Below are 15279 nucleotides of genomic sequence, written 5' to 3'. Positions count from 1 at the left end.
ATTTCTTTATAGCAAGCAAATGCGGTAGTCAACAACCAGTTCTTGCAGTGGCACTTACGGAAAAGCTCACTCTTGGCAGAAATTTCAATGGTGCCTAGAAGTCATGTGACACAAATTTTAATGTAGCCTCTAAATAAATACTCATATAGGTCTGAAGTTCAAGATTCCAAAGATCCGTTTCACATTCCAATGAAAGTTTCCTATTGGTGTTTTTATTGAAGTAGAGTTGATTTATAGTGTTGTGCCAGTCTCTCCTGTACAGCAAAGTGACAAGGCATTCCTTTTGTAATATTCTTTTCCATTATGGTTTATCACAGGATATTGAATATATATAGTTCCCTGTGTTATACAGTAGTACCTTGCTGTTTATTCACCCTATTCATAATAGTTTACACCTGCTAATCCCAATAGCTCTCTCTGACTTAGAATTCAGATGTTTGTGGGTCCAGTTCAAATTAAGATGTTTCATGCTTCTTCTCCCTTGCTTGCTTTCTTTATCACTTCTATAACATATTCACCACTGGAAGTTAACACATATACATTTTTTGAAAATCAGTGTAATCCTGCTTTTTCATTGGTTGTACTTGCTTCTTGAGTATATTATGTAGGATTTGTTAACACATGCTTGTGTAATGAGTGAGAAAACTTTCCTTCTGACTATTCTGAACTAGGGAAGTTTTGCTGTACTTCTAAAATAGGCTGCTGCTGCTGTTGCTAAGTCGCATCAGTCGTGTCCGACTCTGTGCGACCCCCAGATGACAGCCCACTGCAGGCTCCCCCATCCCTGGGATTCTGTAGGCAAGAATACTGGAGTGGGTTGCCATGCCCTTCTCTAATGCATGAAAGTGAAGTCGCTCAGTCGTGCCTGACTCTTCGCAACCCCATGGACTGTAGCCTTCCAGGCTCCTCTGTCCATGGGATTCTCCAGGCAAGAGTAATGGAGTGGGTTGCTATTGCCTTCTCCCCTAAAACAGGTTCAGTTCAGTTCAGTTCAGTCGCTCAGTCGTGTCCGACTCTTTGCGACCCCATGAATCACAGCATGCCAGGCCTCCCTGTCCATCACCAACTCCCGGAGTTCACTCAAACTCATGTCCATCGAGTCGGTGATGCCATCCAGCTATCTCATTCTCTGTCGTCCCCTTCTCCTCCCGCCCCCAATCCTTCCCAGCATCAGAGTCTTTTTCAGTGAGTCAACTCTTCGCATGAGGTGGCCAAAGTATTGGAGTTTCAGCTTTAGCATCAGTCCTTCCAATGAACACCCAGGATTGATCTCCTTTAGAATGGACTGGAAAATAGGTTAGAATCCCATTTACCTTTTTTTCTTAAAAAAAAATAAAAATAAAATCGTTCACTACTATATTCGTTCTGTTGCTTTTTCATAGAAAAATAGTTTAAGTTTTGGGAACTTTTTAGTAATTGCATCAGTTAGAAATAATATAGACATTGATATATTTCTTTGTCCAAAAAGCAGACTTTATGACCTTTTTTTTTCCCAATCAGCTTTTCAAATGAAGAATTTCAGCAATCAGTGTAAGATTCAGTGTAAATTGTGACAATTTCCTCACTTTTTTACTTTTTCATGCTTAAAAGTGTTATTTCCCCTCCACCATTCCCTTTTCCCCACATCTCTGACATGGAAACAGTGTTATTTTCACTATTAAAGACGTAAGTTACTAGTCTTTCTCCTTCTCCCCCAACTTGTGTGGCATGCAGGGTCTTAGTTGCCCAACCAGGAATTGAACCTGTGCCCCTTGCATTGGAAGCAGAGTCTTAACTACTAAACTGCCTGGAAAGTCAAGTTGCTAGCCTTTTTAATTAGTATCCTTCTAATTTGTTTAATTTCTCTGTGAAAGCAGAGAATATTCCAGACCTGACAGATGAACTAATTTCTGAAGAGAAAGAACAGTGTTTCAAATATGCATCATACTAAAGTACAATTAGAATCCAGAACGTGTTAATATACAAAGCTAACTTTAATATATTGAAACCCATTGAAAATTGGCATCTATAGCAATACATTTTTGCTAGATTTAAAGTGTATGAAATTTGTTTATTCTTTATTGCTTGAAATACTTAAAATACTACTTAAAATACTTAATAATTAGGAATAAGAAAGGAACTCTCAGAAGAAAATGTAAGGAAATATATTTAGTACTTTGAGAATAGTCTTTAAAAGGATAAAATATGTAAGCAACAACTGAATAGGTTGGACGTTTATCAGAGTACTTAATAAAGACTGAAACATCAACATGATGCAACCATTTTAGTAAAGATTATATCAGGCAAAAATTATCAATAGATATTAAATCTAGGAGGATATTTGTATGAAGAATATGCTATTAAAGTATCTCTCCTCTCCATAGGCCTTTTTTAGTTACAAGGGCTATTTTTTAGAAAGGCCATTATAGAGTGGAAAAATGGAATAAAACCTTGACCAGGTGATTAGAATCAACATTATCAAAGAGGGACAAATGGACATTTATATAGTATTTTGCCCTGGAATGTAACCTGAATCTAATCACTGGAAAACATCAAAACATCAGCCAAACCCATAATGAGGAATGTTCTAGTTGGAAAAAAGTGAGGAAGGAGTAGTATTCTTTAAAAATATCAAAGACAGACCATGGAAATGTTCTAGATTAAGAGAGGCTAAAGAGACATGACATGTAAATGGAATGTTTGACCCTAGACTGGATCCTCTACTGGAGGGGAAAATACCGTAAAGAAATTATTTATAAATATAATTATTTACAAATTATATTACTAAAGTAAATTATAATTTGTAATTGTACTGTGGTTATACAAGAGAACATCTCTAGTCTTATGAAATACACAATGACTCACTTAGGGGTAAGGGGCCATGGTATATATATTCAATAATTTACCCTCATGGTTCAGGGAAAAAAATGTGTGTTTATACACACACACATATATGCATGTATGTCTGTATGTGTGTGTGTATGTATATTGTATTGTTCAGTCTCTCAGTCATGTCTGACTCCTTGCGACCCCATGGACAGCAGCACCCATGCCTCCCTGTCCCTCACCATCTCCCGAAGTTTGTCCTTCATATTTATGTGTATCAGTTCAGTTCAGTTGCTCAGTCGTGTCCGACTCTTTGCGACCCCATGAATCACAGCATGTCAGGCCTCCCTGTCCATCAACAACTCCCGGAGCTCACTCAACCTCATGTCCATCGAGTCCATGATGCCATCCAGCCATCTCATTCTCTGTCGTCCCCATCTCCTCCCACCCCCAATCCCTCCCAGCATCAGACTCTTTTCCAGTGAGTCAACTCGTCGCGTGAGGTGGCTAAAGTATTGGAGTTTCAGCTTTAGCATCAGTCCTTCCAATGAACACCCAGGATTGATCTCCTTTAGAATGGATTGGTTGGATCTCCTTGCAGTCCAAGGGACTCTCAAGAGTCTTCTCAAGCACCACAGTTCAAAAGCATCAATTCTTCGGCAATCAGCTTTCTTCACAGTCCAACTCTCACATCCATACATGGCCACGGGAAAAACCATAGCCTTGACTAGACAGACCTTGGTTGGCAAAGTAATGTCTCTGCTTTTTAATATGCTATCTAGGTTGGTCATAACTTTCCTTCTAAGGAGTAAGCATCTTTTAATTTCCTGGCTGCAATCAGCATCTGCAGTGATTTTGGAGCCCAAAAAATAAAGTCTGACACTGCTTCCACTGTTTCCCCATCTATTTCCCATGAAGTGATGGGACCAGATGCCATGATCTTTGTTTTCTGAATGTTGAGCTTCAAGCCAAACTTTTCACTCTCCTCTTTCACTTTCATCAAGAGGCCTTTGAGTTCCTCTTCACTTTCTGCCATAAGGGTGATGTCATCTGCATATCTGAGGTTATTGATATTTCTTCCGGCAATCTTGATTCCAGCTTGTGTTTCTTCCAGCCCAGCGTTCCTCATGATGTACTCTGCATATAAGTTAAATAAATAGGGTGACAATATACAACCTTGACATACTCCTTTTCCTATTTGGAACCAGCCTGTTGTTCCATGTCCAGTTCTAACTGTTGCTTCCTGACCTGCATACAGGTTTCTCAAGAGGCAGGTCACGTGGTCTGGTATTCCCATCTCTTTCAGAATGTTCCACAGTTTATTGTGATCCACACAGTCAAAGGTTTTGGCATAGTCAGTGAAGCAGAAATAGATGTTTTTCTGGAACTCTCTTGCTTTCTTCATGATCCAGCAGATGTTTGCAATTTGATCTCTTGTTCCTCTGCCTTTTCTAAAACCTGCTTGAACATCTGGGAGTTCACGGTTCACATATTGCTGAAGCCTGGCTTGGAGACTTTTGAGCATGACTTTACTAGCGTGTGAGATGAGTGCAATTGTGTGGTAGTTTGAGCATTTGTTGGCATTGCCTTTCTTTGGGATTGGAATGAAGAGTGACCTTTTCCAGTCCTATGGCCACTGCTGAGTTTTCCAAATTTGCTGGCATATTGAGTGCAGCACTTTATGTATATTCAGTTCAGTTCAGTTCAGTCACTCAGTCGTGTCTGACTCTCTGGGACCCCATGAATCACAGCACGCCAGGCCTCCCTGTCCATAAGCAACTCCCGGAGTTCACTCAAACTCATGTCCATAGAGTTGGCGATGCCATCCAGCCATCTCATTCTCTGTCGTCCCCTTCTCCTCCTTCCCCCAACCGTTCCCAGCATCAGAGTCTTTTCCAGTGAGTCATTCAAATATATATATATATATATATACACACACATACATACACACAGCATGAGAGAGTGTGTGTACTTGAGAGCCCAACAATCATAAAACAAATGGGGTAAAATGTTAATAACAGATGAATCTGGGTCAAGGGGATGCATACATATTCTTTACAATTTTTATTCTTGCAACTTTCTTTGCAAGTTTGAAATTATTTCAGATAAAGCCTTTTTAAAATGTGAAGACAATCCACAAACATTTGTAAGTGTATAAGCAAGAGGATTAAAATCCAAAATATATAGAACTCCTATAAGTTAATAAGAAAAAGATGTCCTAGTTGAAAAATAGGCAAAAAACACAAGGATTTCATAGAAGATAGTTATCAGGAATCCATGATTTCAAAACTGCATTAAAATAACATTTATACTTACTAGGTTGGCAAAAAAAATCCTAAGACTGACTATGTAGAGTCCTGCACATTGGTTGGTAAGTATATATGGCAGCAGGAACTCTTAAGCATCATTAGTAGAAATATAAATTGGTATAGCCACTTTGGAAAGCTTGGCATTATCTTATACCTTTGAATATACACATATCATTCAATCCATAATTTCACCTTTAAATGAAATTGCCCTGGAAAACTTTGTTGTGTATATTAGGAAACTTGTAGAAGCATTCATAGTAACATTGAAATGATAAAAAAATTGAAATAAGCCAGTTTTTCATTGACTGGAGAAGCAGATATACCCACTGTGATATAATCCTACAATGGATTACTGTATAGCTATAAAAAAGAATGATTTATAGCTACACATTATACACATCAATTTGTGTGAATTCTAATATTGAAGTGAAAATGCAAGTTGCAGACTATATATAATGTGATGTTTTTATAAAGTTAGAAACCAAGTAAACAGCATATTATTTAGGGGCTGCATGGTTAAATATAAAGAAATAAATGATTAAAAAATACTGTTCATTAGAATGGGATTGGAAAGAAATATTCAAAGAGTTATAGTGGTATTGTTGGTTCAGTTCAGTCCAGTCGCTCAGTCGTGTCCTACTCTTTGCAACTCCATGGACTGCAGCATGCCAGGCTTCCCTCTCCATCACCAATTCCCGGAGCTTGCTCAAACTCATGTCCATCGAGTTGGTGATGCCATTCAACCATCTCATCTTCTGTCGTCCTCTTCTCCTCCTGCATTCAATCTTTCCCAGCATCAGGGTCTTTTCAAATGAGTCAGTTCTTTGCATCAGGTGGCCAATATTGGAGTTTCAGCTTCAGCATCAGTCCTTCCAATGAATATTCAGGACTGATTTCCTTTAGGATTGACTGATTTGCTCTCCCTGCAGTGTGAGGGAGTCTCAAGAGTCTTCTCCAACACCACAATTCAAAGGCATCAATTCTTCCACGCTAAACTTTCTTTATAGTCCAACTCTCACATCCATACATGATTACTGGGAAAACCATAGCTTTGATTAGACAGACCTTTGTTGGCCATGTAATATCTCTGCTTTTTAATATGCTGCTAGGTTTGTCATTGTGGTATTGTATTTATTAAGTTGTGATAGATTTGTAGAGGTTAATTTAATTTTTATGCATTATAAACCTACACATATAAGCCTAGGAAGACATATGTGAATTATTAAATCTAAATAGCAGAATTCTTAAAAGAATATTTCCATTCATTTGTTAACAAAAATTTTCTTGTTGGGACTTTGCTGTCAGTCTGGTGGTTAAGACTGTTTCCACTGCAGGAGGCGTAGGTTTGATCCAGGCGTAGGTAAGATTCTGCATTCTGTGCAGCATGGCCAAAAGAAACCCACCCAAAAGCAAATAAAATTTATTATAACACCTATTATGTGTCAGATGCTTTGCTAGGGATGGAAGAGACATCTGTGAACTTTACAGGCTGAACCCCCTGCCCTACCTGATAGAATTGTGTACACATGTCACCGAAAGATGTATATAAATATGAATATCCTTATCAATATAATAGCCAAACTAGAAACAATGGAAAGATCCTTCAGGAGGAAAATGGATATATAAAAGTGGTATATTTGTATATATTTGGGATATTATGTAGAAATGAGAATGAATGAACTAAACTACATGTAATTATATAATGCTGATTGAAGAAGTCAGGCACTTAATGTATAGTTTTAATTTATTACAGAGTTCAAAAGCAAGCAAAATTAATCTTGGTGTTAGAAATCAGAATTGGAAAGGGGAGTGTTTTTCAATCTAAATGATGGTTCCATGGGTATATTTACTTTATGAAAATTTACCAAGCACTGTACTTATGATGTGTGCCCGTTTTTTTGTATATATATTTTTTAATTGACTAAAAGGTTACTTATACAGCAGCAACAAATCTGCCTCTATGGAACTTGGATTTTCCTGGTAGGATATAAACAGGTAAAGTAAGTAAATGAAATTATAAGTTAGAAAAGGATAGGCATTATGGAGCAAAAGGAAGGATGGAGAATAGGGAGGTAAAGGCTGTAATTTTCAATAGAGTGGTAAGGAAAACTCCCCCTGAGAAATTAGCTTTTGGTAAAAATTGAAGGCGATGAATGACCAAGCCATGTGGCTAATTGGTGAAGAACATTCCAGGCAGAAAGGACAGTAAGTGCAAAGGCTCTGTGGTAAAAGTAGCCTGAACAAGTAGGAACGTGGTAGCAGCAGATGACGGTGGCTTGGACCAGGATGATAGTAGTAGAGGCTGAGAGGTGGCTGCATTCCAGGTATCTGAGAAGGTACAGTGGAGGGTTTACTGATAGAGTGACTTTAGTACTTTTGGCCTGAGCAGTGGAAGTGTGAAGTTGTCATTAAGTGTGTTTGGGAAGGATTTGGAAGGAATAGGTACTGGCGTAAGATCAGGAGTTTGGTTTGGGTCATATTAAATTAATTTGTATTATAGGTGGCTCAGCTGGTAATGAATGCCTGCAATACAGGAGACCCGGGTTTGATCCCTTGGTCGGGAAGATCCCCTGGAGAAGGGAATGGCCACCCTCTCCAGTATTCTTGCCTGAGAAATTCCATGGACAGAAGAGCCTGGTGGGCTACAGTCCATGGGATCTCAAAGAGTGGGACATGACTGAATACAGCACAGCACAGTGTGATTTAGTAAGCTGGAGTTCCCCTTTTACATAACGCTCTGAAAGTTCACAAAGAAAGAAATTTCATGAGCACCGAGAATCATAGTTAAAATTGTCATGTATTCTTAATCAGTGGGGCAGATATTAATATGCTTTTACTTTTTGGAATAGAGCTAACTTGCATTGATTGTTCAAGTTAGTAAGTCACAAAAAACTCCATTGTTCTCCTGATTCCAATTTTGAATTTAAATAACTCAGGCCCTCCTTTCTCTGCCAGGTGTTTTTAGAATGAAAAATGTTAACTTATTCTTCACTGCTACTGTAATTGAAGTGTACTGTAAAGAAAAGATTGATTTTCTTTTTTAGTGGATGAGAACCTGAAATAATAGAGTGCTTAATTTGCAGCATTAAGTTCATTCATTCATTCATCCAACTTAGATATCTAACTAACGTAGCTTTTTAAAGCAGTACAGAAGACCCACTTCTGTAACTGTCTAGTGTGGAAAAAATTACATAACCCTTACTGATGAGGAGGCATGTTCAGAGAAGTTAAATGAATTGAGAAGAGTCACAAGTCTTGGTAAGTGGGAGAGCTGAAAGTTCTTACATAGAAGTTCTTGATAAAAAGAAATAAAACAGATTTTTACTTTTTTCCTGCAAGAGGCAATGTGATTCCTCTTTCCCTTGGGCCCCGGCTCAGAGTCCTGGTTTGTGAGGTACAGGCTGGGCTTATATCACTAGGGCTGCATCATTTCCCCCTAAGCTACTTAGAGACTCCAGGCTAGTTAGTAGTCTGAGGTCTCCTTACTCATTAAACTACTTATTCCAAAGCAGTGAATATTCAGTAAGCTAATTAAAATTTGTAAGTAAGATTTCTTTATTAAAAAAATCTATTAAAATAAGAAGAAGCCCGTTAAAATAATAATTAGAGCAAGAAAAAAAAAGATGACTATCAAATTACAGTATCTTTTGCAGCTATCCATAAAAGCCTTTTCAATGATTTTGGCAGCAGAAAGAAGGCAGAAGCGGATTTCTACTCTAAGTATACAGTTGGTGAACTGGAGATGAAAAATGGCAAGCTATTTTGTTGAAGCACAAGAGCACAAGGAAAATGGCAGCTATTTTGTTGAAGTGGATCTTTCACACTGTCTTAAAAGAAGGCTGCAAACCCCCTGTTCTGTGAAGTCTCTGATTGTGTGTCCTCGTGGAGATGCGATGTCATTAAACAATGTGCAAATAAAGGAACAGGTTGTAAAAAGATGAGACCTTTGATAATGTAACTCCAAATACAGATAAGGCATATCTGCACAATTTCAAGAAAACAGGGCAGCCACTGATTTTTAATTGTTGTTCTTCTCTGCAAACAATCAATACCATGGTTAACTTGGTGCCTAAAGCTTGCTCCAGGGATGTCAGGTGTTATATTCATCTTAGAGAATCTTCAAGGGAGTCTGTAATACTTGTTTGATGTGACACCAACTAAGGATAGAGAGACGATTTCCAGCTTAGATGTAGTGTTTTTTGAGTTTTCCTATCAAGAAGAAGCCATAACCAGAATCATGGGCCCTCCAGTGTTTGTCCCCTTCACCACCTTGTCTGTCCTTTCCCTTTGAGCATTCCAGTCCGTCATCATTGCCTCTCACCTTTCCACTGCTTCACTTCTGTGGTCAGACCAACAAGCCAAAGTATCAGAGTCCCAGGAGAAAACAGATGGCACACTCAAATTAGAATAATTTGAGGCTATCTTAGGAACGTGACTGTTTACACAAGTGTGGGCAGAGTGTAGGGAAACCACAAAGGATAATGCTGGTCCTGCTTGGTTCTTTTACTTCCCCTTGGCCTAAAGAGATAAGGAAGATTATCAGAAACGACAACCTAGAAGCTGTGTGGAGAAGGCCAGTAACTGAGATCTTAAGTAAAAGCAGTATTACAATGAGGGAGTCTGGGGAACAAATACTTTGACCTTACTTTCGTCCCTTCTCATCTCCTACCAGTGACTTCCTTTGGCCAGAAGCCTAGAGGCATATAGGTCAGCCTCTTGGCACCCAGAATAGGGTGAGAGTAGATATAGATAGGGAAGAATGAAAAGAGGAAATTCAGTGTAGCCTGAAAGGCAAAGACCGATCAGAACCAGCTCTGAGTTCAAGCCTCCTGGCTTCCTGCTTACATCGACTCTGGTAACCTCACCCAGGAAATCTGGGATTCTCCAGAGATGCTCTTGTGCTTCCTTTGTTCTTGTCTTTTGGCTTCTCTTCCTTCTTCTGTCAGTTTATGTGGAGAGCATATTATTTTTCTAAAACAAATATGGATTTTTGAGAGTAGAAGCTACATACAGTATAAGTAAGTTAATTTGATCCATCCAAATGTACATAGCAGGAGTTTGGACTGTTTTTGTGATTCTCTCAGCAGGCACTGAGTGCCTACTGTGATCACTGTGGCAAAGAAAGGTGAATAAAATAATGTTCTTTTGAGGGAGACAGACAATTGTGTTGCTGACTAGATACCAGAGTTATCCGGGGAAATGTACCAATGCGTATGGGTGCCAATGAATATGGTACCAGGAGGGGTTTAGTGAGGATTAGGAAAGTACCCTCAACTTAAAACTCTGTGACCTTGGGCAAATCACTTAAACTTACTGTGCCTCATTTTCTTGTGTATAATTTGAATAAAAATAGCTAAATAAAGCTACAGTGAGTTTCAGTGAGAAGATATATAAATCTCCTCTAGCAGAGTGCTTATCAAAGAGTAAGAAAAATTATAATAATAGTTATTATTATGCTGTTTATCTTGCCTGGGATGGTCTAATCCTGAACTTCCTGAACACATATGCATAAATATTTTAATTACTTCTCTTTCAAAGCTTACTTCAAATATCAATTCAAGAAAGTTTTGCTTGAACTTCCAGTTCATATCCTCTATTATATCTTTCATAGCTTCTCATTCTTTTCCTTGATAACACTTACCACGATTGTAAGTAACTAATGAATTGTTTAATGCTATTCTTCTGATAGCTGGTGAATTCCCTGTTGATTGAGACTGTGATCTTATTCAGCACTATATCCTGAATGCCTAGAAGAGTGTACAGCACTTAGACACTCAGTGAGTATTTGTTGAAGAAATGATTTAGATAGAAAGCCAAGCTGGAGCCTGATTGGGGAAGGTCTACAGTTATGATGTTTAGATGTCTGTAATTATGCCTATAATTATATGGTTGACCAGTTTAGATATGTTTTGCATTAATTAATTAGTTATACATTATTCATTCAATAAGTAATTTTTGGTCACTGTGCTATTCTGTCCTTGTGGAGCTTACATTCTAATGAGGAGAGAAGGATAATTTATACATATATATACATATATATATATATATAAAATGTATGTGTTTGTGTATGCTCAATTGTGTCCACCTCTTTGGAATCTAAGGAATCAAAGCCCCCTCGTTTCCTCTATTTTGGGGATTTTTCCAGGCAAGAATACTGGAGTGAGTTGCCATTTCTATCTCCAGGGGATCTTCCCAACCCAGGGATCAAACCCATGTCTCTTGCATCTCCTTCATTGGCAGGCAGTTCTTTACCACTAGCTCAGCTGGTAAAGAATCCGCCTGCAATGCAGGAGACCTCAGTTTGATCCCTGGGTTGGGAAGATCCGCTGGAGAAGGGATAGGCTACCCACTCCAGTATTCTTGGGCTTCCCTGGTGGCTCAGTTGGTAAAGAATCTGCCTGCAATGTGGGAGACCTGGGTTGGGAAGATCCACTGGGGAAGGGATTGGCTATCTACTCCAGTATTCTGGCCTGGAGAATTCCATGGGCTGTATAGTCCATGGGGTCGCAAAGAGTCGGACATGACTGAGTGACTTTCACTTTTCACTTTCTTTACCACTAGCACCACCTGGGAAGCCCTATATATAAATAATGTATAATTATATATGTTATATAACTTATATTTTAAATATAAATATTATATATAATGCCCTGTGGTGAATAAGTGCTGTGAAGTAAAATAAGGGCAATATAGATTTATGGCTTGGGGTGATGTGATCAGATTTATGAAAGAGAAATCTAGCACTAATGTGTAACGTCAGTTTGAAAGGGAAAACCCTAGAATGAGAGCGACTATGTAGGGGATTAGTGGCATAGTTTAGGAAAGAGGTGGTGAGGATTCAAATTAGGCCACCACTGAAAGCAGAAAACAGGGATACATTTTTAAAGTATTTTGGGGATAGAACTGGTATTATGGAGGTTAGGTTAACAATTGGATATGCATATAAGAAGGAAAGAGTAGAAGATAGTGGAGGTTTTTAGCCTAAATAATTGAAGATGGTGATATTATTAACTGATACAGGAAACACATAAGGAAATGCTAGGGGCTTTTTTTTTTTTTTCTGTTATTTATTTATCTTCTTTTTAGGAAATGCTGGTTTGATGGAGGGGAGAGTAAAGATCTATAATAACTATGCCAGATTTGCCTTGCCATCAGTATCCCAGTTGGGAAATGTTCAGTTTGGAAATATAATTTAGGGGAAAGATCAAGTTTAAAGATTCAGCTTGAGAATCTTTCACTTAAATTCATAGTTGAATGGATGATGTTGGTGAGGGAATTTGCAGGTAAGAAGAAAATTAGGCCACAAATAATGACTTCTCTATGGGTTGTTTGTCAGCTCTGAGAGGATGATTAAGAGGTTAAGCTGTGCTTTTGCTGTTTCGTATACAGGGTTATCATTTGCATCTTTCTAAATTCCATATATATGTGTTAGTATACTGTATTGGTGTTTTTCTTTCTGGCTTACTTCACTCTGTATAATAGGCTCCAGTTTCATCCACCTCATTAGAACTGATTCAAATGTATTCTTTTTAATGGCTGAATAATACTCCATTGTGTCCAGCAAAAGAGGCACAGATGTATAGAATAGTCTTTGGGACTCTATGGGAGAGGGTGAGGGTGGGATGATTTGGGAGAATGGCATTGAAACACGTATGTTGTCATATGTGAAACGAATCACTAGTTCAGGGTCGATGCATGTTATAGGATGCTTGGGGCTGGCATGCGGGGATGACCCAGAGGGAGGATAAAGGGAGGAGGGAGGTGGGAGGGGGGTTCAGGAGGGGGAACTTATGTAAACCCGGGGCAAATTCATATCAATGTATGGCAAAACCAACCAATATAATATTGTAAAATAATTTGCCTCCAATAAAAAATAAATTAACTACAAAAAAAAAATAAATATTTTACAAATGTGAAAAAAAAAAAAGAGGTTAAGCTGTGCTTTTGACAACTTTGAAGGGCTGAGAAGGTAGGAATTGGTGTAAGGGTATCTGAGACCTATGAAGGGGGAGGATACCTTGCTTCCCTTGCATTGTGTTAGGGTTTATACTACTAGAGCTACATCTTAGTAGCAGGGGTCCATTGGAAGTGTACATAGACCCTCATGGAGCCTGTAATTCTGTTTCAGAATACCTCAGTCCTTGACTTGGATTGCTAGTCCTCATCGGTGCCTGGACAAGCAAGTATAATTTTTTTTTGTAGAGAAAGCACCATTCTAGACTTCAAGTTGTTTCTATAAACAAAACAAATACAACACTGGGGACACAATTGGGGCAAAAAAAAAAAAACACATAGAAGAAGACATAACAATATATACTGAAACCAGCAGAAATAACAGACAATAGAAACAGATCCAAAGAACTTTAGAAAATAAAAGGATCTGATATGGAGTGTAAAATACTATGCTTTATATATTTAGCACAATAAGGAAAATGGAGAATTTTGTCAGAGAGCTGGAAACCATAAAAAACGTTGTATGGAAGTTTTAGAAACAAAAATAAAGTAACTAAAATTAAGAATTCAGTGTATGGATTTTAAAGCAGGTTGAAGAGAGAATTAGTAGCTGAAGAGAGAATTAGTGAACTGGAAGATGGGTCATAAGAAAATAACCATGCTGAAGAACAGAGAGACAATAGGACAGAAAATCAGGAGAAAGAGTAAGGGACACTGAAGATATAGTAAGAAGTCTAACATAAAGGTAATTGCAGTCCCAGAAGCAAACATAATAGTGTGTCAGAAGCAATGTTTGAAATGTAAAGGCTTCTAACTTTCCAAAACTGATGAAAGACTCTAAGCCCTAGATTTACCAAAAGGTACAATTCCAAAAGAAGATAGATAAATAGGAATCCACAGTGAACACAATGAAAACAGAAGCCACCAGTAGGAAAAATAAGAGTGACTTCAAAGGCGTAGCAATTAGGGTGACTGCTGATTTCTTAATGAAAACAGTAAAGCCATACATTGTTTGCAAAAGATGGTAAAAATACCAGTTAACATAAAAGTATCAGTTAATGTTAGACTTTGATAGTTAAGAATGTATAATCTCTAGGAAATCACCAAAAGAATACTAAAGGAGTGTATAACTTCCAAATAAAGAAAGAAATGTAGAATAATTTTTGAAAATAAGCAGTCTAAAAGAAGGCAAGAAAGGATTAGAAAAAGAACCCAGTAAGTGGGACAAATAGGGAGTGCTTAGTAAGATGATAGATTTAAACCCAGATATTTCAGTAGTTATATTAAACACAAATGAAATCTAATTGGCAAATACTGTCAAAAGATATAAAAATGAAAGCTAATTTCTTATATTCTCTAATAGATATAGCTAAAGTATAATGACACAGAAGGAATGAAAATTACAGTGTGGGGGGAAAAATACAACATGCAAACAATAACCTAAAGAAAGTTTGTATTTCTTTATTAATATTAGATAAAGAACACTTCAAGACAGAAAATGTTACTGCAGATAAAGAGACGCTAAATATTAATGACACAGCAGTTCTATATTTATATGTACTTAATAACAGAAGCTCAAAAAACGTAAATCAAAAACTAACTGAATGATAATGAAAACACAACTATCAAGATTCATGGGATAGGAATTCCCTGGTGGTCCAGTGGTTAGAATTCCACACTTTCACTGCCAAGGGCCCTTGTTCAGTCTCTGATGGGAGAACTAAGATCCCATAGGCCATGCAGCATAGCTGCGCCACCTTCCCATCCTCCAAGACGGGAGAATCTCAAATACTGGTATAAATAGTTACCTTTTCTCCCTCTTGACTTCCTAAAGTTAGATATTTAGCCCATTGCCCTTCAGGTACACCAGATTCTCTACCAAACCTGTGTTGTTACTTGTGTTGCATTTAGGCAATGATATGATAACGTGATCACTGACCTAGAGCCAGACATCTTGGAATGTGAAATCAAGTGGGCCTTAGAAAGCATTACTACGAACAAAGCTAGTGGAGGTGATGGAATTCCAGTTGAGCTATTTCAAATCTTGAAAGATGATGCTGTGAAAGTGCTGCACTCAATATGCCAGCAAATTTGGAAAACTCAGCAGTGGCCACAGGACTGGAAAAGGTCAGTCTTCATTCCAATCCCAAAGAAAGGCAATGCCAAAGAATGCTCAAACTACCGCACAATTGCACTCATCTCACACGCTAGT

General features: G+C 38.0%; 1 protein-coding gene across 3 annotated transcripts in view; it reads left to right on the top strand.

Annotated features, from left to right (window-relative positions):
* PBX3 (PBX homeobox 3) overlaps window positions 1–15279 on the top strand; it is a 227916-nt gene that overhangs the window by 184247 nt on the left and 28390 nt on the right. The window lies entirely within an intron of this gene.

Source organism: Moschus berezovskii, chromosome 11 (assembly GCF_049115385.1).
Source record: "Moschus berezovskii isolate FMDL1 chromosome 11, NW_MosBer_1.0, whole genome shotgun sequence".
Classification (NCBI taxonomy): Eukaryota; Metazoa; Chordata; class Mammalia; order Artiodactyla; family Moschidae; genus Moschus; species Moschus berezovskii.
This window is presented reverse-complemented; position numbering and strand designations above follow the sequence as displayed.